A 27,564-nucleotide genomic window follows, 5' to 3' on the forward strand; every position below is an offset into this window, starting at 1 on the left:
AAATAGGTGAAAAAATGGAAATCCAGAGACATCAACAACACTGGTTCTGAGATGCTGGAGAAGTGAGTGGGTAAGAGGGGATGACAAGCGGGTCACGAGTGTGGGTCGCTGTTTTGATTAGGGCTCGCTGTACTCATTTGTACGCTCTAATCAGGTGCCCGATGGAAAGCCAGTTTCTTTTACAGTTCCAAAGGCAGGTTCTTATTTACACCATCACCCTTTTTAGGGGTCTAGAGAGATCATTCGCACACTTCTCTCTGTCCAGATTCTCACCATGAATAGGAAGCAAATATTTCAGTGTGAAGAAATTAATATGCTTTTAAGGATGAAGAATTCATCCTTTCTTGGGGTGAAAACAACCGTTGGGGGAAGCGCCTTAGAAGTATTCGGAATCTAGTAGGCTTCCAGGGCTCCAGGGAGCCAGCGTGTTTATTTCCATTACTTGTTCTATTTGTTAGACTTCTGTCTCTAATGAGCTAATAGACCTTGGATGTACACAGGGTTCATTTATTCATTTATTTCTTTTGATAGGTTTACATATTTGTAGAGAAACAAACCCCCTCAAGCACTGAGAACAAAGTTATGCATCTGCTTAAAATCTTTTAATTATGACAGAAATGAGTCTTCTGGTTTTTAAATCGGCAAAACAAAGTTAAGTGGAAAACTGAAAGTTCATGCCTGACAAACATATTTTTCCAAACACTTTAAATGATTTTGGATCTCAGAGACTATTTTACTGTTTTTCACTCATGCACTTTGAAAAACGCATGAGTGAAAAACATGCATTTTTTTTCAGAAGCATCAGATGTCTACCAGTTAAATTTTGGATAAAATTATGAAGGTTTTAAGAAATGTTAATTAGGTGTTAGACTGAAACTCACATTTCTTATTGAATGACACAAAGAAATATATTTAATAAAATACATAAATTTATTTAAATAATGTCAGTTCTGGAATTTAATTCCCATGTTAACTTCCATGAAGTCTTTGAACATATCAGTCGATGAAATTAGATATCTCTGTCATGCTTAAACTTTACTTCAATTATTAATAGATTTGAAATTAGGCAGAAAGAAACTCAAGCTTTATTTTCTTCATCTTCCAGAAAGACCTATCTGAAGTTTTACATCTTATTAAGTGCACTGAATTGTTTTGCTTTCATATTAAAATTTGTTAATTAGATTTGCCTACAGTTATTCTACATTCACTTGGAGAAAAAAAATATAGAGTTGTATTGGATTTCAGGACAGCTGATATCTTAATAGGAAAAATAACAACAACCAAAAAACAACCTTCAATAATGTTCCCAGGGAAAAAATGATCTGAGTATGATAGCTGGATGTCGAGATTCTCTAATCCTTTCTGTTCTCTAATTCATTGATGTGCTATGAGCTAAAACAACTGCTTAAGGAGAGAAAATTCCAAAAATCCCCTGTAAATTCTGTGGGGAGAAAAGTTTTTTCAAACAAAAATACAAGTGCTGCCTTCATGAATTCCTTTATGACAATGCATCTGCTAATTGCTTAACCTTTTCTCTCACAAACAACATGGGAATCTGTCTGGTTACTGAATGTCACAAAGAGCATACGACTTGCTCCGAGAGATTCCAGGCCAGCAACAGTTCTGCAGAATAGCTGTCCCAGGTATAAGCAGAGGTCACCCTTTTCCTGGTAGAAAGTGAAGTCGCCTAATTTCCATTCAAGAAATAATAGACTTGGGGCTGGAGTGATAGCACAGCGGGTAGGACGTTTGCCTTGCACGAGGCTGACCCGGGTTCAATTTCCAGCATCCCATATGGTTCCCCCGAGCACTGCCAGGAGTAATTCCTGAGCGCACAGCCAGGAGTAACCCCTGTGTATCTCTGGGTGTGACCCCCCAAAAATTTTAAGGATAGAGTTTCTGAATTGTAGGTTTTCTTACTAAATTAATCATCCTGTTGATAAGGTATGCTGTTAGAGTTGGGTATGAACACACAAGATAGAAACCAAGTATAAAGCTTAGAAGACAGTTCTTGTCCCCTGCCTCCTTTTTATTCCTTCTTTCTGATCATCTCAAGTGCTTCTTTGTTCGGTGGACTCTCAACATTTTCTTTCTCCAGAGTTAGTTCCTGAAATTCTATTGCTAGGTGGAAAAATCTCCAAGTAGATTATAAAATGTTTCTTCAAATTGAAATCCAATTTGTCAACTTTATCCCCAAGTTGCTTTGAAATTCCCTTTTTCTATTAACAGTAATACCAGTTATCTTGGTTCTTTCACTCAGCACCTCAATCATTTTTCTGCCTGTTCATTCATTCTTATATGCCTACACAGTCTGTAGTCTGCTGTACTGAAAAGCCCCACCTCAAACGTCTCAAACCTTCAATCCATTCTACACATTTAAATCTTCCAAAAACATGACTACTAGACTAGCAGATGTTCAAAATAGACTGTTGTTTGTTTGTTTTTCTTCATGACTGTATACCTGACATAAATAACAGTGTTTGCAACACTCAAAAAATGTTTTACAAGTGATTTGCAAACTCTACAATTTCAGTACTAGGTTATTGCAGGCTGAAGAAATTCCTAGCTTGTTATTCAGAGCTCTCCATGTCTTAGCACTAATCAAAGCAGTTTCCCCGTATGCCAAGTCTGAGGATGAATAAAATTACCAATTTGTTTCACTGAATAGTTGCTATAGTCTTTCTCCCTTCCGTCAATAAACAAGTCCTCCATGAAAAGTAGTAATTTTAATCCATTACCCAGACATAGCAATGGGCACTACAAAGAAAAAGGAAAAAAAGTATGCAATATTCTCTGGATCATTTATAGAGAAGGTATAATTTTAATTTGGAACTAATTCGAGATGTGGTAGCATTGCCAAGCTTTTTTCATGGTTTTGAAATAGTGGAAATCCTATAATTTTGAATAATTTAATGGGTCAAACTTAATTAGCATTTAATAAGAAGAAATTATAGTCAATTTTGAAGTCTACTCATTTACATTCAACTTAGCCATTCAATCATTCGTTTATTTAATAATTCCTGCATGTTGTTTTCCATAGAAGAGAATCTCCTTAAAACTGCTTTGTTGGGGCACAATGTGGGATGAGGTCAAAATAAAAAAGGGTGAAGTAAAAAAGGAGAGTGTGAGGAACGTATCTTCCCACAGCTGTTAGCTAATTAGTTAAGCTTTGAAATAGCAGGAAATAACAGCGGCAAATGAGACAATTTAGCTTGGGCAGTTGGTTTCACAAATGGACAGAGAATGATGCTGCCCATTTCCTGTGAGCTCAGGGACACAGAGAAATAATTTTTATTCCACAAAGTGTCATTTACTGAATTCCTGGTATTTTATATTTACAACACGAACGTGGCTTCATGTTTTCTTTGTCCAGTATTTGTCTGTAGTTATGTCTGAGCTAACGATGCGTTATTCCATTGCAATCCCGTATAGCTCGAGTTGTTTCCATTGCAGTCTTCTGAGATGAGAAAGTAAGAAGCACAAAATCCACAGGCACCTCCTCTGGGAATACTCAAGTTGGGGGAATGGTCAAAGGAGGTGGCATTCAATCTACTTACGATTGATCAGGTTGCCAGATGCCCGTTCATTTATCTCATACTTATTGGATCCCAGATAGCTTTTCTTTAGGCAACGTTTTAATAGATCAAGTATACACTTCTACAGGGTAGACATATTTCTTAGGATAAGGAAACCAGTCAGGTGGCATAGTGCGATACAATAGCCTCAACTCAGGCGTCTGAATGAGGGTCCCAAAACAGCTATTTCAATCGTTTATGTCATTCGGGGCCCTCCCCCCGTGTTCTTTCCCTTCTTTCTTCTGGGAAAATCTTACTTTCAGAGACTTTATGTTAGTGTTGGACTCAATCCAGAGTTGTCACCTCATGGGGCTCACTGTAGCCGTTCGGCTTTGCTTGGGTGGTCTCTTTGCCCATCGTCATTCCTCTCACTGATGCCCACCTCTCCAAAGTTCAATTCCTCCACAGAAGACAAGAACAAAGCAAACACATTTCAGAAAGCATATCTGAAATGTAATTTTTTCTCTTCTGCACTTCTACATGTTTTTGAATTCCCCCCACATATTAATTAATTAATTCATTCATTCATTCAAACGATGGGATTGACTTTATTGAGTCTAAAAAAAATCATGGGATTGACTTTATTGAGTCTAAAGATTGAGTCTACTCATTGTTCCCTAGTTTAGATTTATTTCCACAGATAATGGCAGTAGACAAAGAGAAAAGCAAACTTGTATAAAATATACAACTTAGCTTCCCCATTGGTAAATTAGATGCAATTCTTAATTTTTAACATTGTTGAGGTTATAAGAAAGTTATTATATGCTAGCTTCACAAGAATTATTTTTATTTATCAACTTTTTTGTTCTTTTCTTCATCCCACTCTCCAAGGGACTCTATCACAGTGCTGAGAACCAATCTGTGACTACGAAGTACGTCAGAGATGGAGATTGAAGGCAGTATCGTTGCCACTGATGACACAGAAAGAGCAGCTTTTGACACAGTAGCTAAAATGCTGAATATGCTGCTTCGACTTTTTATGTAACGATGGTGATGATGTTTTTACTTTGCTTCAAAATTTAACAATTTATTTTTAGTATCATTTTTAATTTATTTTATAAAATATATCTCAAGGAAGCTATATGTTGTGACAATAAGGTCAATCATGCTCATTTCATTACAGAAAATTTTGTTTTTTGCATCTTGATAATTTCATGGCAACTTGTATGATTTTGTTCCTTTTCTTGAGATGGGAGAATGTTTGGCCACACCTAGTGGTGCTTGGGAATTATTACTGGCTCTGTACCCAGAGATGACTCAGCAGGTGCTCAGGGGACAATATGGGGTGTCAGGGATCAAACCAGGGTCTGCCCTGTGCAAGGCAAGCCCCTTAAACCCACTACCATTTTTATGGCCTTTCCTTTTTTTTATTTTAAAATATATCTGTGCTGATTAAGTTCACATATTCCATTCTATAGTCATAATTTCCTTTAATTTCCCCCTTTCTCCATTATGACAGTTAAAATTCCCCACAAAAATCTAGCTAATCCTTGTTTCTGCCAGAGTACCTCAGTTATCCTTCCTTCCTTCCTTCCTTCCTTCCTTCCTTCCTTCCTTCCTTCCTTCCTTTCTTCCTTCCTTCCTTCCTTTTTTAAAAATTTCATTCTGTTCTTTACTTTTTATTGTGTACGGGGAGATAGATAATAGTAAAACACCTGTCTCATTTCATTTTCACTTTCCCTAGTTACTGGGTTCTGTAACCAGAAAAGTCCTGTTCCAGCTTCAGTTCTCTTTACAGTATAGTGTGCTAACTGGTAATTGTCTAGTATAACACATCTAGGTCTAATTTCACCTTTGCAACTATATTCAATTTTGAGGATGAGAAAGAACAAAGATTCATTGTTTTATTTAAAACAGATTCAATTATCATGCACCAGAGACATAACTTTCCCAAGTTCAAGATGATACTAGTAGCCTTGCACTGGAGAAACATGCACACTTCTTCAACTTCCCAGGAACACTGTACATTCTAACCAGACAATGACTGATATTAGTGTTCCCTGTGGGCGATCATTATATGCTCTCCTGGGATTTTCTTCAAGCTCATAGGAGAGTTGGGACTTGAAATATTTGTCATACTCTACTCAGAAACAGCTGAACTGCAGCTTTAGGTCATTCATTTCAGTTTTTCAAACATTTTGCGGTAGCTTCCCTTTTCAACAATTTTCTAAGAAATAGAATTTCTTATTTTTAAAGTAGAAAATGTCTTTATTGGAATGCCAACTATGATGTGTCCCCTTGAGTTTAATATGAACACATTCGCTGTCACTGTCACTATCCTCCCGTTGTTCTTCGATTTGCTCGAGCGGGCCCAGTAACATGGGTGAGAGTTTTTGTTACTGTGTTTGGCATATTGAACACGTCCTGGGTAGCTTGCCAGGCTTTGCTGTGCGAGTGAGATACTCTCAGTAGCTTGCTGGGCTCTCTGAGAGGGGCGGAGGAATTGAACTCAGGTCTGCTGGGTTGGCTGCATGCAAGGCAAATGCCCTACCCACTGTGCTATCACTCCAGCCCCCTTTCTTAGATGTTTCAATTAAAGAATAAATGTGAGGCATTTGTTTATGGAGCTCTAATATATTTGAAGACTTATTCAACATCATTGTTGGAGGGGGAGACAGAAAGACAGAGGGAGAGACAGAGGGAGAAGTGAGCTGATGTGCTGGCCAAACGTTTAGGTCAGCATTGTAAGTACTGTGCACTTCTCCAGTATACCCAGACCTTGCCAGATGAAAACCCCAGGCCATAAGTGACTCAATCAGGGCCACTTCACCCATTACAACATCTACACTGCCAAGTGTGCAAGAGCGTCTTAATTGAAAAATTAACAGACTCTTAACAAAAGAAATGTATAAATTGATGTCATAAACACCTCCTTTGTTCACCGCCCTGATCTTTTAGTGCAATTTTTCTCATGGAACATTTGTCAGTAGTCATCATGAATCACAAAACACAGGATGTAAAGGAATTATAAGGCATACAAAGTTGTTTCGAGATGATAATGATTGGAGTTATTCAGGAGGTATAGTTTGTTGCGTGTTTAGGTTTGCTTGATTTTATTTTTCAAAATGTTGGTGCTCAGGAATTATTCCTGGTTCTACAATCAGAGATCACTCCCAGTGGGGTTATAGGGACCTTATGGGATGTTGGGAATCGAACTGAGGTCTGCCATGTGTAAGGCAAGAGCTTGCCTTACTGCAGTTCCATCTCTCCTGCCCCACACAGGTGGTTTTAAATGAGGAGAGTTGGAATTAGCTGTGTGAATTCAACAGCTTGTCACATATCCATAGCTATTGCCATCTCAGGCCATCCAATTGTCAGGATGGTGAGGCAAGGTGCTGAAAAGGTCTCAGTCCCTTTGCTCATTGTTCAGAATATTCTCATGCTCCTGTGGAATGTCCAGTTGGGCACTGAGCACCCCTGCCCTCAGATTTAGCTCACTGTATCTCACGCTGAGAAGACATCTAAGAGGATTGGGAACATACGCTTTTACACTGAGACACTGAAAATGAGATTCTGACTGAAGGGCTGTTTGAATCAGACTCTTGAAACTTTTACAAAAGTTGAGGAAAAACACACACTAAGATTGTCACAGTTCTTGAAAATTACCAAGGATATGACATTTGTCATTACAAACTCAGGACGAAGACTCTGGCTAAGATTAATCATCACTTTGAGGGTACTTAAAAGTAATAATGCTGGAAGCCAAAGAGGTCACTGAAAAAAATTAGAGAGGAAGTTTCTCTGGCCTGATTTTTCAGAGTACTATCAAAACACTCTAATAGTTCTTAAAACTTTTTTTAAAATTTCTGGGAAACTGCCTCTTTGTTCTTTTTCTTCATTTAAGAAAATTATTTCAGTTTCTCTGAGCAATACTATTTTAGCAGATTTAGAAATGCCTTTTCAAATCATCTGGTTGAGTGTCTAAGTTCTTTTAGATTAATCAGTGGTTTCAATGCTAGTTGTGCCTCCTGGAATTTTCTCTCTGTGCACTGAAGTAAAACTCCTGTCACTGTCACTGTCCTCCCGTTGTTTGATTTGCTTGAGCGGGCCCAGTAACGTCTCCATTGTGACACTTGTTACTGTGTTTGGCATATCGAGTTTGTCACAGTTAGCTTGCCAGGCTTTGCCGTGCGGGCAAGATACTCTTGGTACCTTGCCGGGCTCTCCAAGAGGGGCAGAGGAATCGAACCTAAGTCTGCCAGATCGGCCGCGTGCAAGGCAAACGCCCTACCGGCTGTGCTATTGCTCCAATCCCATTCAGTTGAAATGGTATGTCTACTTGGTCTCAAGGTCACTCAAGGAAGAAATCTTTCTGGAAGTGTAATTTATTTATTTATTTATTTATTTATTTATTTATTTATCAGGCTGGAGCAATAGCAGGTAGGGCGTTTGCCTTGTACGCAGCCAACCCAAGTTCAATTCCTCCACCTCTCTTGGAGATCCCAGCAAGCTACTGAGAGGATCCCTCCCTCACGGCAGAGCCTGGCAAGTGCCCTGTGACGTATTCAATATGCCAAAAACAGTAACAACAAGTCTCACAATGTTACTGGGCCTGCTTGAGCAAATCAATGAACAATGGGAGGACAGTGCTACAGTGCGTTTGTTTATTTATTTATTTATTTATTTATTTAATATTCTTGATGACTCACCGCCTCATCTTGTTCCTGGAGTGAACAGATGCCATTGGGCTACACTAGCACGCAACAGGGACGAATGGAGAAGTTACTGGAGCCCGCTGGAGCAAATCGATGATCAACGGGATGACAAGTGATAAAAGGGATTTATTATTATTAAAATGTATATATTTATTTTGGTTCTGGAACCACACTTGGTGGTGGTCAGGGGTTTCTCCCAACCTCTACACTTAGGAATCACTCTTGAAGAACTTGGGAGACCATCTGGAATGCCAGGGATCAAATCCAGTCAGCAGCGTGCAAGGCTAGTGCCATATCTGCTGTACTCGGGCCCTGAATTTTATTATTTTTAATTTATTTGGGCACTGTGATTCACAATAGCACTAGTATTAATGTCTTGGCGTGCATGCCAATGCACCATACCCAAGGCCCAAGTGTCAGTATCTCTGTAGACTGTCCCCGAGTCCCTTTGCATCTGCCGCCCTCCAACCCTCAGCTTGACAGTCTCAGTTTTGTTGGTAGAATCTCAGGATTTATTTTAATTGATCTTTTCCAATTAATTCCTTGCTTTCTTTCCTTTATGCTCCACACATGAGTGAGCTCACGGGGTATTTGTCTTTTCCCTTCTGATTCACCTCTCTAGTACCCTCCAGTTCCTTTCAAGCTGTAGCAAAATGCAAGATTTTGGTCTTTTCTTACAAGCAGTTCCATTGTACGTTTATTCACTCATCAGTTCTTGGGTACTTGGGTTGTTTCTAGATCTTGGCTGATGTAAATAATGCTGTGATGAACTTAGGTTTGCAAATACGTTTTTAAATTAATTGTTTTGGTAGTTTTAAGATACATGATAACAAGGAGCGAAATCAGTAGAACATACCCCTGTTGGTCATTTGTGTGTCTTGCTGGGGGTGGGGGAAGATTGGCTCACGCCAGGCCTGAGCTCTGGAGAGACTCAGGACAGTGCTTAGAACAGTACGTAATGCCTAGGGTTGAACTGTCTCTACTACCTGCAAGGCAAGCCCCTGACTTCCTGCACTATCTTTCCGGCCCCTGTGTTTCTTTCTTGAGAGTGCTGTCTGTTCCTCTTCTCTCCTCATTTTTGGGATGGGATTCACTTTTGTTGTTTTCGAGCGCTTTTAATATCTACCCTTATTTGTGCGTACATATTTTCTCCAATTCAGTAGGATGCCTTTACGTTTTAACTGTCAGAGGCTCGAGTGATAGTATAGTAGGTAAGGTGCTTGCCACCTGGAAACCTGCCAGGATTGATCCCTGAGTGCAAAACCAGGAGTAAACCCTGAGCTGGGCATGGCGTGGCTCCATGAGCCCCCACCACACCCCGACATCCCAAACATACAAATAATTATCTGTGAATTCAGAAATGTTGGGTTATGATTGTCCTATTTATTTTTTTGCTTTTGTTTTCATTGCCAATGAAATCAAATAATTAAGACACCCTTGAAGCCCATGTCATGGAGAGTTCTGTCTATTGTTCTCTTTTTTTTAATATTTTATGAATTCCATTCTAATATTGAGGTCTTTAAATTTTTTTTTGTTAGGCAACATCATATTAACTGCCATGATTTTTATGTACACAGTTAGTTCACTTTCATCATTATCAAAATACCTAAGACCTTCCACCACTGTCTTTGTGCTTCCTCTAACTGGCCTTGTCTACTCTCCACAGCACCTGGTAATCTCAGTTTTATAATCAAAGGCAAAAGGCTTGTCATTTAATATTGTCTGTTCCTTTGCTTTGTTTTTCTGTAAATCACAGACATGTGAATTTATCTGGTATTTGTTCTTCAAGTTACAGCAAACTGTAAGCTTTCATCTTTCCTTAGAGCTGTGTAATATTCCATTGTGTAAATATCCCATGAATTCTTTATTCATTCATCTGTGAGTGAGTATTTGGGTTGTTTTTCCATATCCTGTACCCAGTGAGACAATGAACATAAGGGTGCGTATGTCTTTTTGAATGCTTGTTTTAGTGTTCTTGAGATAGCTTCCAAGAAGTGAAATCGCTGGATCATATGGAAGTTGTACTGTTACTTTAAATTTTTTTTCACAGATGCTGAAGCAGATGACAATTTCACTGACACTGAAAGGTTTCATTTTCACCAACCCTGGCTGTTTCCCATCTTTTTGATATATGCTCTTATCATTTCAGATATCCTGAAAACAGAGAAAATTGTTTTTTCTTTTTGTCTTTTATCCCAGCAGTAAGACTTGCTTTTAGGTAGGAAAGATTCCATCCAGGTCATTTATTTGCTGTCTTCTGAACAATACACCTAGAGAATTCTGAGCAGGGTTAAGATTAGGGGCATGGAACTGGAACCCTGTCTTTGTACCCAGCACAAGCTGTGATACTATGAATAGAGATAGAAAATATTGATTTAAATATTATTCTCTCTACATGTATCCATTCGGAGTGATCAATTGTGGTTCAGAAAATTAAAGGGATTAATAAATGATCAAAATTTCTTTATCTTGATGTGCTTAGTGACAAGTATTGACATGGCTAACATGATTAAAATTTCTTGTCTTTTACTTGTCTTTAAGATAGGAAAATTCAGTGGCTGTTGATTCACAACCAGCAGTAGTAGTTTTTTACAAAATACCATTTGTTAAAGTCTAACATATTTTTCTTTCCTACCTCCTTCTACACTTCCTTTCTTCCCTCCCCTCCCCTCCCCTTCCCTCTCCTCACTTCCTTCATTCCTTTCATGATAAAACAGTTTAAAAAATAAACATAATGTATAAAACAAATTGAACCTCCTTTTCTTTTACCTCAGGGCAGAAAATAATAACCTTGGAGTTTATTAAGAGAATCAAGATGAAATAGTGAATTAAAATTAGACTAAATTAACTGGCTTGCCAATTTAAAAGATATTTAAGAACAAAATAAACTGGAGGTAGAAATATTCTATATTGGGTTTATCTGAACATTAATTCAGTGGAAGTAACCACTTAATTATTGTCACTTATCTTCCTGACTAATGACCAGTGACTATTCTGCTGGTACTAAATATTCACGAGAAAAGTAAGTAATCAGTCACAAAAGTATTTATGCAATTTCATGTTAAAGATATTTGTTTTCAATGTTACCCAAGTTTTAGGAAGTAACCAACAAAACAGTATGCTACAGAATCCAATATTTTTTTTTGTCTTAGGTCATATGTCTTGTCAAAATGGATGTAGTATCCTGAAGCAAAAAGAATTTATTTGCTGCAAAAAGGGGAAATGACAGACCAAAGTAAGAGAATGATTTTTGCTTAGATTTTTTTTAAAAAAATGTTTTCCACCAGACGAGTGGGTTTTGTGGACCCCGATGGCAAAAGTCGAGAAGTTAAATCTAAAATGTAGCTTCCCACTGTTGTCAGTATAGGTTGCCAAAAAGAGCATTTTTGGAAGATGGGGTTTTCTCTCACTGTTCTTTGAAGCCATCAAACATAAATACCGCAGGTCTCTAAGAATTCTCAATGTGTTTTTTCTGTCATGACACAGTGATCTGTTTCCTTTTCTGTCCTGTGCTGTTAACTGGGAAGGTGAACAAAGATTTATTCCAGGCTCGAGTTCCTCCAAAATGCCTGGGCTCCTGAACTATCACCCAAGTTCTCCTGGCTTCGTTTTGCTCTTCTTATTCCTCTTTGTTTTTCTTTCTTTTTGGGTCATGCCCGGCGATGCTCAGGGGTTACTCCTGGCTCTGCACTCTGGAATTACCCCTGACGGTTCTTGGGGGACCATATGGGATGCTGGGAATTGAACCCAGGCCAGCCGTGTGCAAGGCAAACACCCTACTCGCTGTGCTATCACTCCAGCCTCCTTTTTGCTCTTCGTTCTTTTTATTGCGATAACACAGCAGTAGGGCATTTGCCTTGCACAAAGCCAACATGCCCGACCCGAGTTCGATTCCTCCGCCCCTCTCGGAGAGCCCGGCAAGCTACCGAGAGTATCTCGCCCGCACGGCAGAGCCTGGCAAGCTTCCCATGATGTATTCGATATGCCAAACACAGTAACAACAAAAGTCTCCAATGGAGATGTTACTGGGCCCGCTCGAGCAAATTGATGAACAATGGGAGGACAGTGACAGTGACAATATTCCTTTTATTGCCAACCAATATGTATAGGCACCTTGTATCTGCTGCACATTTTTAAATATTTGGTAAACAAGTTCTATCTGCTGCCTCTGCAACCTTTTTCTTTTTCTTTTTTTCCTTTTTTCTTTTTGGGTCACATCTGGCGATGCACAGGGGTTATTCCTGGCTCATGCACTCAGGAATTACTCCTGGCGGTGCTCGGGGGACCGTATGGGATGCTGGGAATCGGACCCAGGTCAGCCACATGCAAGGCAAACGCCCTACCCGCTGTACTATCTATCGCTCTAGCCCCTGTCTCCTAAATCTTCTGTCTAGAAGGGGTTTCGCTAGAGAAATGGAAGAGGAGTTAGAGTGCAACTGGACAAGGACAGGTCAGCCTGGCCCTGAGGAGAACAGGGCACTCCATGGAGGTTGGCTCACCATAGCTGGGTGAGAAGCAAAGTCCCTGCAAAGTCTCAGAGAAGGAACTGCTGGCCCAGCTCGTGAGGTTTGGGCTGCCCAGCGGCTGAGCAATCAGTGACTAGGAAGTGGGTTCATTTGGTGCGTGGTGAGAAAAGAAGGTGGAAGAGAAAGCTCTCGCTCAGGAAGAGAAGAAAGCTGTGCTTTCCTGGTTAAACAGAACCCGGTAATTTAGCAAACGGGGGAGAATGTGTAGAGGCTGGCCAGTCTGCAGGAGAAAAAACATGCAGGCGTTAGGATTGTTCTTTCAATTGTGAGAACAAGGAAGGAAAAGGGTCTGCCAGCCTTCACGGTTTCCTGGGTCCTACAAGTACGTTTAAGAACTACACACAGAACAAAATCATGGCAAGGCTAGTGTGACCTAAATTGCTTTATAGCTCAAACAAGGTCTAGGGGAGCACTTGGGCTGGGGTTACTCTGCAGGAGAAAATGAACTCATGAACACTCCAAGTATTTACTTTGGTGCAGAAGGGTAATTGAAGTCTGTATGTGCAAGATGGCTTCTGGGGGCCACTAGCCAGGAGCTTCTCCTGGTCACTGTCATGATCAATCCTGTATGAGTGTACCCCACAGTATATTCCCAGGTTTATTCCAGCATAGCTGCTTGTAGAAGAGAGACCCCATTTTCCATAAACCAAAGCTTGGAAAAAGACAGTGTTCACCCTTTCGTGCTCAGAATGCCCCACTAATCTGCCCCTTTATCGCTCTTCCTACTTTGAGCTCCCAGAAACTGGACTAGAGTGAACATGCATTTGTGGAACACCCAGAAAACTGATGAACACTCACTAGCACTCACTGCATAGTGCTCAGGTGAATCTTGTCAGTGTATAAGACTTAAGAGGAGCAGGGGTGTGGGAGAGGTATCAAATGGCAAGAATGATCTGGAAATAGCATCAAATGATCTTGTAAAGAAAGTGATGCACACACCAAGAACTCCGAACTACAGGACACTATTCAGCTCTGGTCATGGGCCAAAGAGAGGGGATGAGTCCTGGGCTTGCCAGGGGATAACCCCCAGGCACCGGATAGCCCAACTGCGTTCTCTCATCTGATGACCTAAGAGTAGTGCTTTCCATTTCAAGCAACTCTGGGACTCCTGTCTGTACAAAAAAGCAGACAAAGGTTTTTGGTCATATCCTGTAGAAATAAGAGATGACAATAATACTCAAATTTCTAGGGTTAGGCACTTCTTACAGGTTCAAGGATTTATAGTGCTATTTTGCTTTCTTCTTTCCAATAACAGGGAATATTGTTCAGAAGGGGTTAAAAAATTCTAAGTAAATTATCTGTTACAACTGAACAGTCAGGCTTTGAGTCCAGTAAGAGAGTCTGAGTAATCTGATTACTTAGCCAACACGCCGAAGAAATTCTATTTGCAGCCCAGTGTAAATCTCTGAGCATGAGGCTGAAAGTTTGATCCCCCGCACTCCCCTGCATGCTGAGTCAGATCCCAGAGGCAATGCTGTGTGAGACAAAACTAAATAACAAAAATGAGTGCAAGTACACAATTCAAATGTGAGACTCCTGGTTGTCCCATGTCACTGAAGCAACAACAGGAAAAGAAAGAACATAATCAAAAATCAACCCAAAACTCACACTGTCTAGAATTTCTAAAATAGTGCATTATATGTTTTTATTTCGTTATTTTATTTTCCTCTCCTTTACCTTTGATGCCATTGCTGCTGTTTTGATGACCAGGGAGGCACACTTCACGCTAGCACATTAAATGGTATATGGGATCAACCTCAACTCCCTTAGCTGCAAGGCAGATTCTTATCCCAGAACCCACCTAGCACATCAGACTGAAAAATTATTGACACGTGTTCCTAGTTTTGAGTGCCACTTAACTAAATAGAGATAATTTAGAGGTGAACTGTCTCAGGACCCTATAGAGATCATTGTCCACCCCCTGCAGAGATTTTTTCTAGAAAAGAGGACGATAGGAGGGCAGGGTGCCTGGGGGAGGGGGTGGATCAAACTATATTTTCCAGAAAATAATAATTAGGTCAATGTTTTTCTGTGTTTAGATGAGTATTTAACATTACATCAGCACATTTTCAATTTTCTCAATCTACTAAGGGAGTTCTGATAAGATGTCGCGGCTATCTTATCGAATATAGCCTGCCCACAGGGCAGAGTCTGGCAAACTCCCCGTGGCGCACCAAATATGCCAAATACCAGTAACAATGATGGGTCTCTTCTCCTAAAGAGCCTTGAATATAATCTCAGGGCTAGGATGAAAGAGACGTTACTGGGGCCTGCTCGAGGCAATCGACGAATAACAGGATGATGAAATGAAAAAAAAAATGAAAAACTAAGGGAGTGAAATTTTTAAGCACTTCCTTGAAATAAAGTATGGATGAGGATATGGAGGGTCTCCTTGCCTTTAATGGTCAGGCCCGGGATTTTGGGCATCTTGGGAAGGCAACAGTACCCTGTTTGCACCAGGACTGATGAAGATCTGGGGTGGTGGTAGGATCAGTGGGACACAAGCATTCAGGAGGTCATGAAAGAAAAGAATTATTAAAGATTAGATCACTGTCGGCCATGGAGGCAGGGGGAGGGTTGGGAAGGGGTTGGGGATACTGGGGACATTGGTGGTGGGGAATGTGCACTGGTGGAGGGTTGGGTGTTCGATCATTGTATGACTGAAACTCAAACATGAAAGCTTTGTAATGTATCTCATGGCAATTCAATAAAAAATGAAAAGAAAAAGATTAGGTCGTGCTTGTGGGTAAGATGCCTGATGCCCACTGTTTATAATAGCCAAAATCTGCAAAAAACCCAAGTGCCCGTGAACAGATGATTAACAGATGGTTAAAGAAACTTTGGTACATCTACACAATGGAATACTATGCAGCTGTTAGAAAAAATGAAGTCATGAAATTTTCATATAGGTGGATAAACATGGAGAGTATCATGTTAAGTGAAATGAGTCGGAAAGAGAGGGACAGACATAGAAAGATTGCACTCATTTGTGGAATATAAAGTAACAGAATGGGAGACTTAACACCCAAGAATAGTAGAGATAAGTACCAGAAGGATTACTCCACAGTTTAGAAGCAAGTCTCACATGCTGAGGGGAAAGGCAGCTCAGATAGAGAAGGGACCACCAAGTAAAGGGTGCTAGGAGGACCTGCTTGGGATGGGAGATGCAGGCCAAAGGTAGACTATAGACCAAATATGATGTCCACTTAATACCTCTATTGCAAACCACAACACCCAAAAGAGAGAGAGAGCGAGCAAAAGGGAATGCCTGCCACAGAGGCAGGGTAGGGTGGAGGGCAGGGTGTGGTGGTGGTGGGAGGGATGCTGTGACCATTGGTGGTGGGAAATGGGCATTGGTGGAGGGATGGGTACTCAATCATTGTATGACTGAAATTCAAGCATTAAAATTTGTAAGCCTGTAACAGTACGTCATGGTGATTCACTAATAAAATTAAAAAAAAAGATGTCTTGCTGCCTGCTATCTATCTATCTATCTATCTATCTATCTAATATCTCTCTCTCTCTATATATATATATATATATTTGTTTTTTTGGGGGGAGGTGACACACCCAGAGCTGTTCAGGGGTTACTCCTATAGAGCTTGGGAGATCTTATTGGATGCTGGGGATTGAATCTGGGTCAGCCACATGCAAGGCAAGTGCTCTATTCTCTGTACGAGTCTCCAACCTCTTTTGGTCCTTTTGCTCAGATCGAGTGTAGTATCTGCTCACCAGCTACCTGCTTTCTTCAATAGGTGAGTCAATAAAGAAGAGAGGCCAAAACACATATCGATGTGTCTAACTGAGTTGTGGGTGGCCGGTCTGTTTACAGAACAGTAAGACAAAGGTGTATATGTTCAGGGTTAGAGCTCAAAGGTACCTCTTGAAGTTAGCATAATTTTAGCGTCGAAATTCTGCTCTTATTGATAAAGGTGGTTGAATGAATATATAAACATACTTACATACTTTTATACACGTTAATAAGAAAGATCCTTTCCCAGACCTTGGGTCCCAATGTTTGGTGCAAAGATGATGGTCCCACTAGCACTGTATCACCTCTCCTCAGGATGCAGGAGGACCACAAGCCCTTCTGGAAGGATCTGTTAGCTCAGGTGCCCAGGACTCTGGCCAGGCCACAGGAGATAGAGTTGAAACTAATATATTCAAACAAAATGCATATGCCGCCATGAGTTTTCTCTTCAAACTTGCTGTTTTCTTTTGTCCCTGGAGGAAAAAAAAAAACCCAGCTCCTTAGTTTGTCCAAGGCTGTTGGCAAAACAAGAGCTAAAACTGGTGCGTCAGCCGAGGCCCCAGCTGCCAGCAATTAGTGTCCCCAGCCTTTTTCGGGATCCTTCTATGGCTGCTCAGCTAGGCTGCAGTCAGTGTGGGGGCTGGGGTGGGGTTTCTTAGCCCGAGAGAGCTGGACGCTGCTCTGGAAAGGAGAAACGACCCTCAAAAATGCCCACCAGGAAAACACTGTGGCTGAGTTCACTTCACAACACAGTTCCCTTTGAAACTGTGGTCAGATTCTTTTTTTTTTCCTTAAATTTTTATTAGTGAAACACCATGAAGTACAGTTGTAGACTTACAAATTTTTGTGCTTGGGTTTCAGTTATACAATGATCGAATACCCATCCCTCCAACAGTGCCCATTCTCCACCACCACGGGTCCCAGTATCCATCCCACCCCCCTTCCCCCCATCCCACCCTACCTCTGTGGCAGGGCATTCCCTTTTGTTCTCTTTCTCCTTTTGAGTGCTGTGGTTTGCAAAAGAGACATTGAGTGGCAATCCTGTTCGGACTATAGTCTACTCTCATCACGCATTTCCCATCCTGAGAGGAACCTCCCAACACCCTTTATTTGGTGCTCCCTTCTCTATCTCAGCTGCCTTTTCCCCTAACGTGTGCGGCTGTCCTCAAAGCCATGGAGTAATCCTCCTGGTACTGATATCGGCTATTCTTGGGTGTTAGTCTCCTATTTTGTTACTTTATGTCCCCCAGATGAATGCAATCTTTCTATGTCTATCCCTCTCTTTCTGACTCATTTCGCTTAGCACGATACTTTCCATGTAGTATGTGGTCAGATTCTTTATTGCTAGTCTCAGCGATGGGGAGAGATGGAGATGACTGGACGTGAGCCCTTTCTTTAACAGAGGAATGGTACCTGCTCACCTGCTCATCTTCCAAAGATAAAAACAAAAGCAGGGCTGGAGCCATGGCACAGCTGGTCGGGCATGGGCCTGCGCCTGGCTGGCCTGGCTGTGGTCATGGAGATCCCCTGTTGCCCCCGGCAGGAGTCACTCCCCAGAGCAGAGACACGAGTAGACCAAAACCAGAAACAGAAAGCAACTCAATGACCCTTCTAGTTTACACGGTCCCCCCCTCCACCCCCCCAGATCCTCCAGTCTCTGTATGGACCGGGTCAAGCTTCAGAATTTCATCCAAGGTATTTTCCCCTGCTCTGTCATTCCTTATTGTGTTTCCTATCTGCACTTCTTGCTTAATGAACATTAAGATTAAAATTCATGCGAGTTTCAGTTCATGGCTATGTAGAGGGATCTGGAAAGTATCTTGTCGAGTGACGTGAGAGGGAAAAAGCAGGTCGTTCTCACTCATGTGTAAGCAAGGGAACAACAAATGCCTAGAGGTGCAGGAACCGGTGTTCTGTAGGACGCAGATCCCCGGAGGGGGATGGGAGAGAATAGACTGTGGGCTGGAGGTGGTGGACCGAAGCTGACACTCAGGTGGAGGGCGTGGTGATGGAATGTTCTAGGCCACAAACTCTGACTTTATTAATATTGTAAACTGCCTGTCTAAAATAAGATTTTTTAAAAAGCAGGCAATCAAAAAGAATAATTAAGTTTATTCCACCAGGGGAAGAAAGATCAATTTTGCATTTCAATAGTATTTCTTGAATTTCAAATTAGACTTCAAAATTCCATCATTGAGGTAATAGTATTAAGTTAAATTAAAAATAAAATTCAGCACTTCCAAACCTGGATAGGTGCTTTTTAGTTGTTGCTTTTTTTTTTTCTTGGGACTGTACCCGGCAGTGCTCTGGGCTTACTTCTGACTTTAGACTCAGGGATCCCTCCTGGTGGGGCTCAGGGAATATGTACTTTTTGACGCCTGTGTATGCATCAGAATTTCAAACCCCAGCAGGTTTTGCATACCAAGGAGGTCACAGTAGTTTTAATAATCTAAAAAAGTAAGTAAAGTAAAGGCCCTCCCGTTGATCATCGATTTGCTCGAGCAGGCCCAGTAACGTCTCCATTGGAGACTTTGTTGTTACTGTGTCTGGCATATCGAATACTCTAGGTAGCTTGCCGGGCTCTCCGAGAGGGGCGGAGGAATCGAACTCGGGTCGGCCATGTTGGCTGCGTGCAAGGCAGACGCCCTACCCGCTGTGCTATCGCTCCAGCCCAACATTTAATAATCTAAATGTTGCTAATTTGCCCGGGTCTCCAGCTCAACCTCTTTCTTGCATCCTGTTCTATACATGTGCAAGAACAAGTCCTTTACAGCAAGAACAAGTCCAGTCCCCCAACTGGATGTCTCTGTGTAAGCTACCTCCTTCCCTCGGCTGAGAAGTGGCATTGGTTTTTGAAGGACACATTATCCACCTAGAGTACTTGTTACTCTGCAACTTCTCCTGCCAACGAGCTTTTAAGCATATCCCTTTGAGCCTGAATACAGAAGTAAGAGAACACTGATATTGCACCCTGGCCAAGTTTCTAACCTAATAAACTCATGCCATGCTATACCAAAATAGGAAAAGAACATGCTAATCCACAGGGAACTGGGAATATACCTGAATTCTGCCAAAGCGCTCATTCAGTCATTGATCTGGTTATTGATTGCAGTGCCAGAACTTGAAATGCAAATTATATGCTTTACTACATAGTTACATTCTGGTCCTCATGCCAAAGTGATTTTAACAAACTCATTTAATTTTCATGACAATTCTTCAAACCTTCTTTATAAACTATATAAAGGAGAAAGAGATGATTAAGGAGCATCTAGATAGTCTCATTCTTCAAAGAAGTGCTGAATTAGGGCTACAGAGATAGCACATGCATTAATGTGCTGCCTGTTGAAATCAATCCCAGTTCAATCTCTGATCCTGCCTATGGCGTTCAGGGCTCTGCTAGGCATCGCTCCTAAGCACACAGGGCTAGGAATAGCCTATGTGCACAGCTGGGTGCAGCCCTAAAAGAAAATAAACAAGAAAGCAAGCACAGAGAGAATAGAGATAGATAGACAATCTGTCAAGATGTTCAAATAGCATTCTGTCTGTTGAAAATTGAACTCTGGGGACTGGGAAGATAACGTAGGAAGGGTACTCGCATTGCATGTGGCTTATTGGGTTCTATCCAAATTGTGGTAAGGGCTTGCTGCTGGCTCTGTGGTCAGGGATCACTACTGGAAGTCCTGGGGATGCTTGATGGGATTCGAAGGGTTAAACCCTGCTCAGGTGCATTCAAGTAAGAGTTCTTGCTGCTCTCTCTCTCTCTCTCTCTCTCTCTCTCTCTCTCTCTCTCTCTCTGCCTCAATTTTGTTATATCTTCTCATAAAATTCAAAATTTTCAAAGTTAGTAAATGTCGAATGTGTTCAGGATTTATGAAAGTGCTTCCAATTTACCACCTGATGACAAATCTGTTTAGTTGGTTGTAACCAGGAGGTCTTTCTGGCAGCAGGAGGTTAGGATTAGAGCAGTTTATCAATGAAAACTGTGAAATTGCTTTCCCAGAAAACCTTTGTGAGCAAGAGGAGATACCATATGTCTAGCTTGATTGATTCAGTCCTTCACCGCTGGTACTTTCAACAGAGAGCAGTCTGTTCCCTTAACAGAGGGAAGCCCTGACTAATGTGGGTCCCTTGTGTGATCTGCCCCCGGGGAAATGCTATAAAAAATTAATACTTGATAAACACATTCAAAGAGAGGCAGAAGCACAGCACAAAGCAGTCATTCAGATGTAGCAGTCTCTGTTTCCTGCACTGGGTCATAATCTTTTCCTCACTATCTTTCTGTGACCACTGAACTACCTGTCTTTAAGGCTGAACCACCACTATTTTTTCGTGGTGGTAGAAAAGATTTAATAGCACTATTTCGAAAATTGATTTTGTTGAGTGAAAGTACGTATTCCTGAGAAAATTTAGAAAATAAAATGAAATTGAGTTATCAAAACGTTTAAAATTAGGGCTGGAGAGATGGTACAGCAGGTAGGGTATTTGCCTTGCTGGGGCTGATCAGGTTTGATCCTCTGGCTCCACATACATTCACTAGGAGTGATCTCTGAGCACAGAGCCAGAAGCAAGTACTGAGCATTGCTGGTACACCCAAACAAAAATAAAAGGTGATTCAAATTACATCCTGAACCATGAAATTTCAGGCCTGGATCTGCTGGAAAAGTGGCAAGATCTCACTTAATTTCCATCAGCAATCACGGACAGCAAGTGTATGAGAGGTACCGATTACTGCCGTACAATGATAAATGTGGACTTAGCCTGAATTGTCCAATAAATCATCTCTCTGTGTATCTTCCTGCAATGCCTCTACATCTTCTAGACTCCCAGTTACTCAGTGGTGAGAAACCCTCACTGAGTGTCAGAAGCTGGAGGAAAACCATGTGTGTCTTTGCTGCTTCCTCTTCTGGTTCCGGAAGTGTTTGTGCTTTTCTTATTAGCAAACATTCCAGCGGCCACTTACTAATTTCATGGATGATGTGAGACGTTTATGCAGCATTCTGTTTCTGTGAATTTCAGTCTGGCAGCTCATTTCTGTAACCAATCCATGGCTGGGAACTTTCAAAGTCATGTTCCACTGAACTTGCTTCCCCATTCAACTAGCAGAGGCAAGAGATCTATTGGAAGGCCCACCCTGTGGTATTGTATTTCCTGTCCCCAAATTCAGAATGAAAATCCACACTAAGAATGGTTGCAAATTATAAATGCTTAATTTATTTGAATGTGCAGATAAAATTAAAATAACAAAAGTTCATAGCAGAATAGGCTAAAGAAGCCAATTTGCATCATAAATATCTCTCTAAATTTCCTGTATGGGATAGTTAGTTATATAAAAACCAGCAGAAATGAGGATGGTAGAATACCATAATTATAAACCAAACCAAAAAGGAACATATTATTGGTAAAAAAAATCCCTTTAAAAGTCAACATCTATTTTCACCTCATTATCAAAACTATATTACCCCTGTCAAGACTTTAAATGCTTTATTTTCTGATTCCTGAGCTTAAAGTGGGAAAAGGACAGTAAATTCTTTCAGAGAGGACAAATATATGTTGATCAGCTTCCTTTATTTCCTTTCCTCAATTGATCTAGATACTGGTTATAAAATATTTATGAGTGCTCACTTCTGTGCCTAGTTATAATAAAACCTTTATAAATACTCTTTCTTCTTCTTCTTCTTCTTCTTCTTCTTCTTCTTCTTCTTCTTCTTCTTCTTCTTCTTCTTCTTCTACTACTACTATTAGGTCACACCCAGCAATGTTCAGAGGTTACTCCTGGCTCTGCACTCAGGAATCACTCCTGGTGGTGCTCGGGGACCATGTGGGATGCTGGGGATTGAACCTGGCTCGACTGCATGCAAGGCAAACGCCCTTCCCACTGTACTATCACTCCAGCCCTAAAAGTACTCTTATTTAAAATCCTCTTCAAGCTCTCTCTAGTTAAAATACAGAGACTCAGATTTTGATTCACTTGGTCAGGGTCTGTAAGATTATAACTCCAATCTGACTGTATTTTAATTCATGACTTTAAGAAATAATTACTATTCAATAAGATTATATGTCTCTCTCTTGCTCTCTCTCTCTCCTCTCTCTCTTCCTGTGTTTTCTTTTCCCCTCAACTCCTAAATCATGGTCATATAAGTTTACTAAAGAAGGTGATCACACACAATCTCACAAACATTTTATATTCCTGCTAGGTGCCAACTTCCCCATCTGTTGGCTGTTGTCTTTAAATAAGCCATTTCTGATTATAATAGTTATAATTGGGAGAGCCCAGAATTCTTCTCTGCTCCCTGAAGTAGATTCTTTTCAAAGGGTAGAAGAAGTGTCTATAAAAGTATCTTTTAAGAAAACATCAAACTCTAGCTTTGTTTTAAGGAGTAAATGTTAAAAAAATATTTAAGTTGATTTGATCAAATATAGGAACTAAAAATGTTTAGTTAATAATCAAATACCCACTAGGAATTCCCAGAACATTGCACTTTCTCCATGACCATTGATGTCTGGATGGACATAGCCCATTCATATGTTCTGAGTTAACTATAGAATAGAACCTACCGTCTATATCAGGGCCTGTTCATGACTACATAGATAAATTGAAAGGTAAAGATGTATTTTTTCTTAAAGAATGTTTTTTTCCCCTTGAAAGCAGACTATATTCAATTCATCTTTGAAGCCTAATTTCTCAATTCTGTGTGTATCAAGTGTTTGTTGAATGAACAAGTTCTGAGTCTTTAAAGACCTATCGGTCTGTTTCCTTCTTTATTTAGTACTCACTATGGGAAAAGATATTGCAACTATTGCTCATTTTCTTGAAATGATACACAAGCTATTGCCTTGTTCTAAGAAATTCTCTACTGGGAGTAATTTGCAACCAGTATTCTACATATTCAGTGTTAATATGTCTCCTGGAAACGAAGTCATTTAAGGATGATAGGGAATGAAAATTATTTCACAGTGGCTAGAATGGCTCCCTGTCTATTCAACTATGCAATAACAATGTTGTTGCTCTGTATAATTACTCAGCATTTAATAATTACATGGCAAAAATACATTAAGATGGTTGTATTTTTCACTTCTCTAATATTTGATATTTCTTTGGAATTACACTGCTCTGTCCAATATTAATTACATGTATAATAACATAATTAGCAGAGTTCCCTAATATGTAGGTGCCTTCTCATTTAGTTTTAAATATAGAGAGCTTTTCCTCTTTGTTTCCCCTGTCAGATACTTCTGGAAAAGAATATTTATAATCTACTTCCTTTTTCTCCTCTGTGTGCTTTTCACTAGATAATAATGCTAAGGAACATTTGGTTTTAGCTATAATATTCAGAATTTAATCTTACAGAATTCATTGTATCAGCTCTCAGAATCTGTTGAGACTGAAAGCTTCCGTTAAAAGAGGTAGATGGACAGATAGACAGGTAGATAAATAGATAGATGATAGACAGGTAGAGTTACAGGAAGTTACTAAAAGGTCCTGTGTGTTCTTTACTTGCCCCAACTGTATAAACTATTGAAAGAAGGAATTTGACATTGGTACAATTAATGGAACTTTTTTCAGCCCAACAGTTATACAAGCACACATATGTGTGTGCACTCGAGTGCACTTGAGTGCTTTAAAATTACTTTATGCAATTTATGCCGCTTTACTTATAGACAGCTACAGTTAATCAACACTATAAATGACATGCAAATTGTACAATCAGCATAAAACTCCATCATCTACCCCTTCATAGTTTAGCCTTGACCCTTTACCCTCACTACCAATCACTGGAAACCCCTAATTTACTTTCTATATTTATAAATAGAACCATGCCACTTGTATTCGTTTGAGTGTGTTTTTTTTTATTCTCATTTTGTTCAGCATAGCTGCTTTGAGTTTGATCCAAGTTGCTGGTCCATAATAGTTCATTCCTTTAAAGGGAATGGGCAAGTAGCATTCCATAGGTAGTATGTATACACCACATATTATTTAATGATTTGTCCATTCAACAGCAGCTGCTATGGATATTCCTACACACATCTCTCCATGAAAATGTTTTGATTTCTCTAGGTTGTATGCACAGGAATGCAGTAGTTGCAGGATAAGCCTTCGAGAAACTGCTCCTCTTTTCCAGAATGTCCACAGTCCTAGAAGTGATCCCATATTGTGAAGCCAAGGAGAGATAGATGGATAATAGATAGATAGATAGATAGATAGATAGATAGATAGATAGATAGATATGAAGATAATAGCAGGTGTGGTATAGAAAGGAAGGATGAGATTGGGTCAGGGAAGGTTTGTTTTCAGAGGGCTCATTGCTAGGGGCATCCAAATTTAATAAAGTGTAAAAGTGCAAAAGATTCTGCTAAAGTAGGTGATTTGGGCATCCCGGATAGAACCCCTCTTTCTTCTTTAGAGACTTTAGCTTTAAGTGTTTGAACTAACCCCTGGGTACCTGAAATCTGTTCCCAACCATTGTAAGCACTTTCTTCGTTTATGTCTCATGTTTGCCTTCCCACAAGCTATTTCCTCCCACAAGGGTATATGATGGAGCTGTTAGAAGCTCAGAAGAAGAGTGATTTTTCGGTGGATTAGAGTCCAGCCTCCCGGATATAGAAGAAGCAGAGTGTTCCCAGCAAGATCGCAGCCTTTACCACGGAAGTACCGTTTCACAGTCCCGAGTCTTGGCTTCCTGTATGTTGCTCCTGGCTCCATGATCATCTTCTTTCCATTATTTTTTTTTTCTTGTTTTTGGATCACACCCAGCAGTGCTCAGGGTTTACTCCTGGGATTACTTTTGGCAGGCCTCGGGGGACCACATATGGTGCCAGAGATAGACCAAAACTTGGCAACATACAGAGCAAGTGTTTTATCTGCTGTATTATTGCTCCAACTGATCACATTCTAAATAAGTCAATTGCCTTAATTTTTTTATTGTTGTGTTGTTTTTATTTTAATTAAGTGTTTTTAATTTAAAAGTTTTTAATTAATTTTTTTATTGAATCACTGTGAGATCACACAGTTAAAAAGTGGTTCATTCATATAATGTTCCAATACCTGTCCTTCACCAGTGTACATTTACTATCACCAATGTCCCCAGTTTCCTTCTCATTAGCCCCCATCCCACCCTGCCTCTATGGCAGGCTCTTTCCTTCTCTCTGTCTCTTTGTCTCTGTTTCTCTCTCTCTCTCTCTCTCTCTCTCTCTCTCTCTCTCTCTCTCTCTCTCTGCTTCTCTCTCTTTCCTTTTCGGCATTATGGTTTTCAATTTAGGTACTGAAATGTTTTTCAGCACTCAACACTCAGAGTGATCATTTCCAACTATCATTGTCATTGTGGACCCTTCTCTATCCTATACGCCTTCCCTCACTCCACTCCACCACTTGTGGCTAGCTTCTACTTGACCAGTTCTACTGTCCCTTGCCTCAACTGTTTTAGTCTGTCTCATGCTATGGTTTTTTTTATATCCCACAAATGAGTGCAATTATTTTATATCTGTCCCTCTTCTTCTGAATCATTTCACTCAACATGATACTCTCTAAGTTCCTCCATCGATAAGCAAATTTCATGACTTCATTTTTCCTGATGGCTGCATAGTGTTCTATTGCATAGATATACCATAGTTTTTTTTTATCCAGTCTTTTCTTGGTCACTTGGGTTGTTTTCAGATTCTGGTTATGGTGAATAGAGCTGTGATGAACATAAAAGGACAGTTGGCATTTCTACGGTGGTTTTTGGGCCCCCAGCGTATATTCTCAGAATTGATATTGCTGGGTTGGATGGAAGCTCAATTTCTAGTTTTTTGGAGAATTCCCATATTATTTTCCAAAAAGGCTGGACCAGTTAACATTCCCACCAACACTGAAGGAGAGTCCCTTTCACCCCGCATTTGCACCAGCACTGGTTTAAACCAACTAACTTTGAATCCTCATCTCACTTTCTGTGATCAAGGAGTGAAAACCAAACTAAATGTTAATTATTTTTTGTTGTTGTTGTTGCTGCTTTTCTCATCTAAGGAAAATCTGTTTTCATAAATATGGAACTAAATTATTCTTGCCTAATTAGTCACAGTTCTGTAGAGTATTTCCTCACTCACCCTCTTTATCTCATCTCCCTGATAGCAACCCAATCATCTCCCCCTTTATCTTCCTCCCCCTCAGTCTTACTTTTCCTCCTCCACTCCTCCTCTTCCTTGGTTTCCTCTCCATTTATTCTTTGCTTTTCTTTCTTTTTCACTGTATCACTGTCATCCTGTTGTTCATCGATTGCCTCGAGCAGGCCCCAGTAACGTCTCCTTCGTCCTAGCCCTGAGATTTTAAAACGTGCCATATTCGAGGATCTTTCAGAGTCAGGAGAATGAAACCCATCATTGTTACTGGTTTTTGGCATATTGAATATGACACCGGGAGTTTGCCAGACTCTGCTGTGTGGGCAGGATATTTTCGGTAGCCTGCCAGGTGCCCAAGAGTAAGAACTAATAATAATAATAATAAGAAGAAGAAGAAGAAGAACTAATAATAATAAGATGTCGCTTCTGGGAGCTGGGTTTTATAGTCTCTGGGTCTTGGCCATTGATGGGATTACACGGTGGGTGTAACACCTACATACTGAAAGATGGGGATCTGGGTGGAGGAGGCCCCAGTCCCAATCCGAGCAGGCTTGGAGATCTACGCCCCTTTTTATTTCCAAGTAAATCAAGTCAGTGGTAATAGGTTCTATTGTTACCTGATCTCTTCAGATATTGAAAGTTAGGACAATAATTTACTCAATTTTTGATTACAATTATTAATTATCAATGATTGAAGTACTCACCAACATTACACTGCCCTTTTGTGATGTCTAGCCATAACTGAAATATTGTTATTTATAAAATGAAGTATAAATAGCTTACCTGAATTTAGGTGTAGGCATCATTAATTAGTATTCATTAACAATGAGTGAATAAAATAGCCGCTACTGTATGACATCAGCCCCAAAGGCAATCCACTTTCATGGATAGAATGTCAGTATTAGAGTGAAATGAGACAGAGAGAGACATGAGACAGTGCATAGAATGATTGTACTCATTTGCAG

The sequence above is a fragment of the Sorex fumeus genome, unplaced genomic scaffold (assembly GCF_029834395.1).
Source record: "Sorex fumeus unplaced genomic scaffold, SorFum_2.1 ptg000002l, whole genome shotgun sequence".
Classification (NCBI taxonomy): Eukaryota; Metazoa; Chordata; class Mammalia; order Eulipotyphla; family Soricidae; genus Sorex; species Sorex fumeus.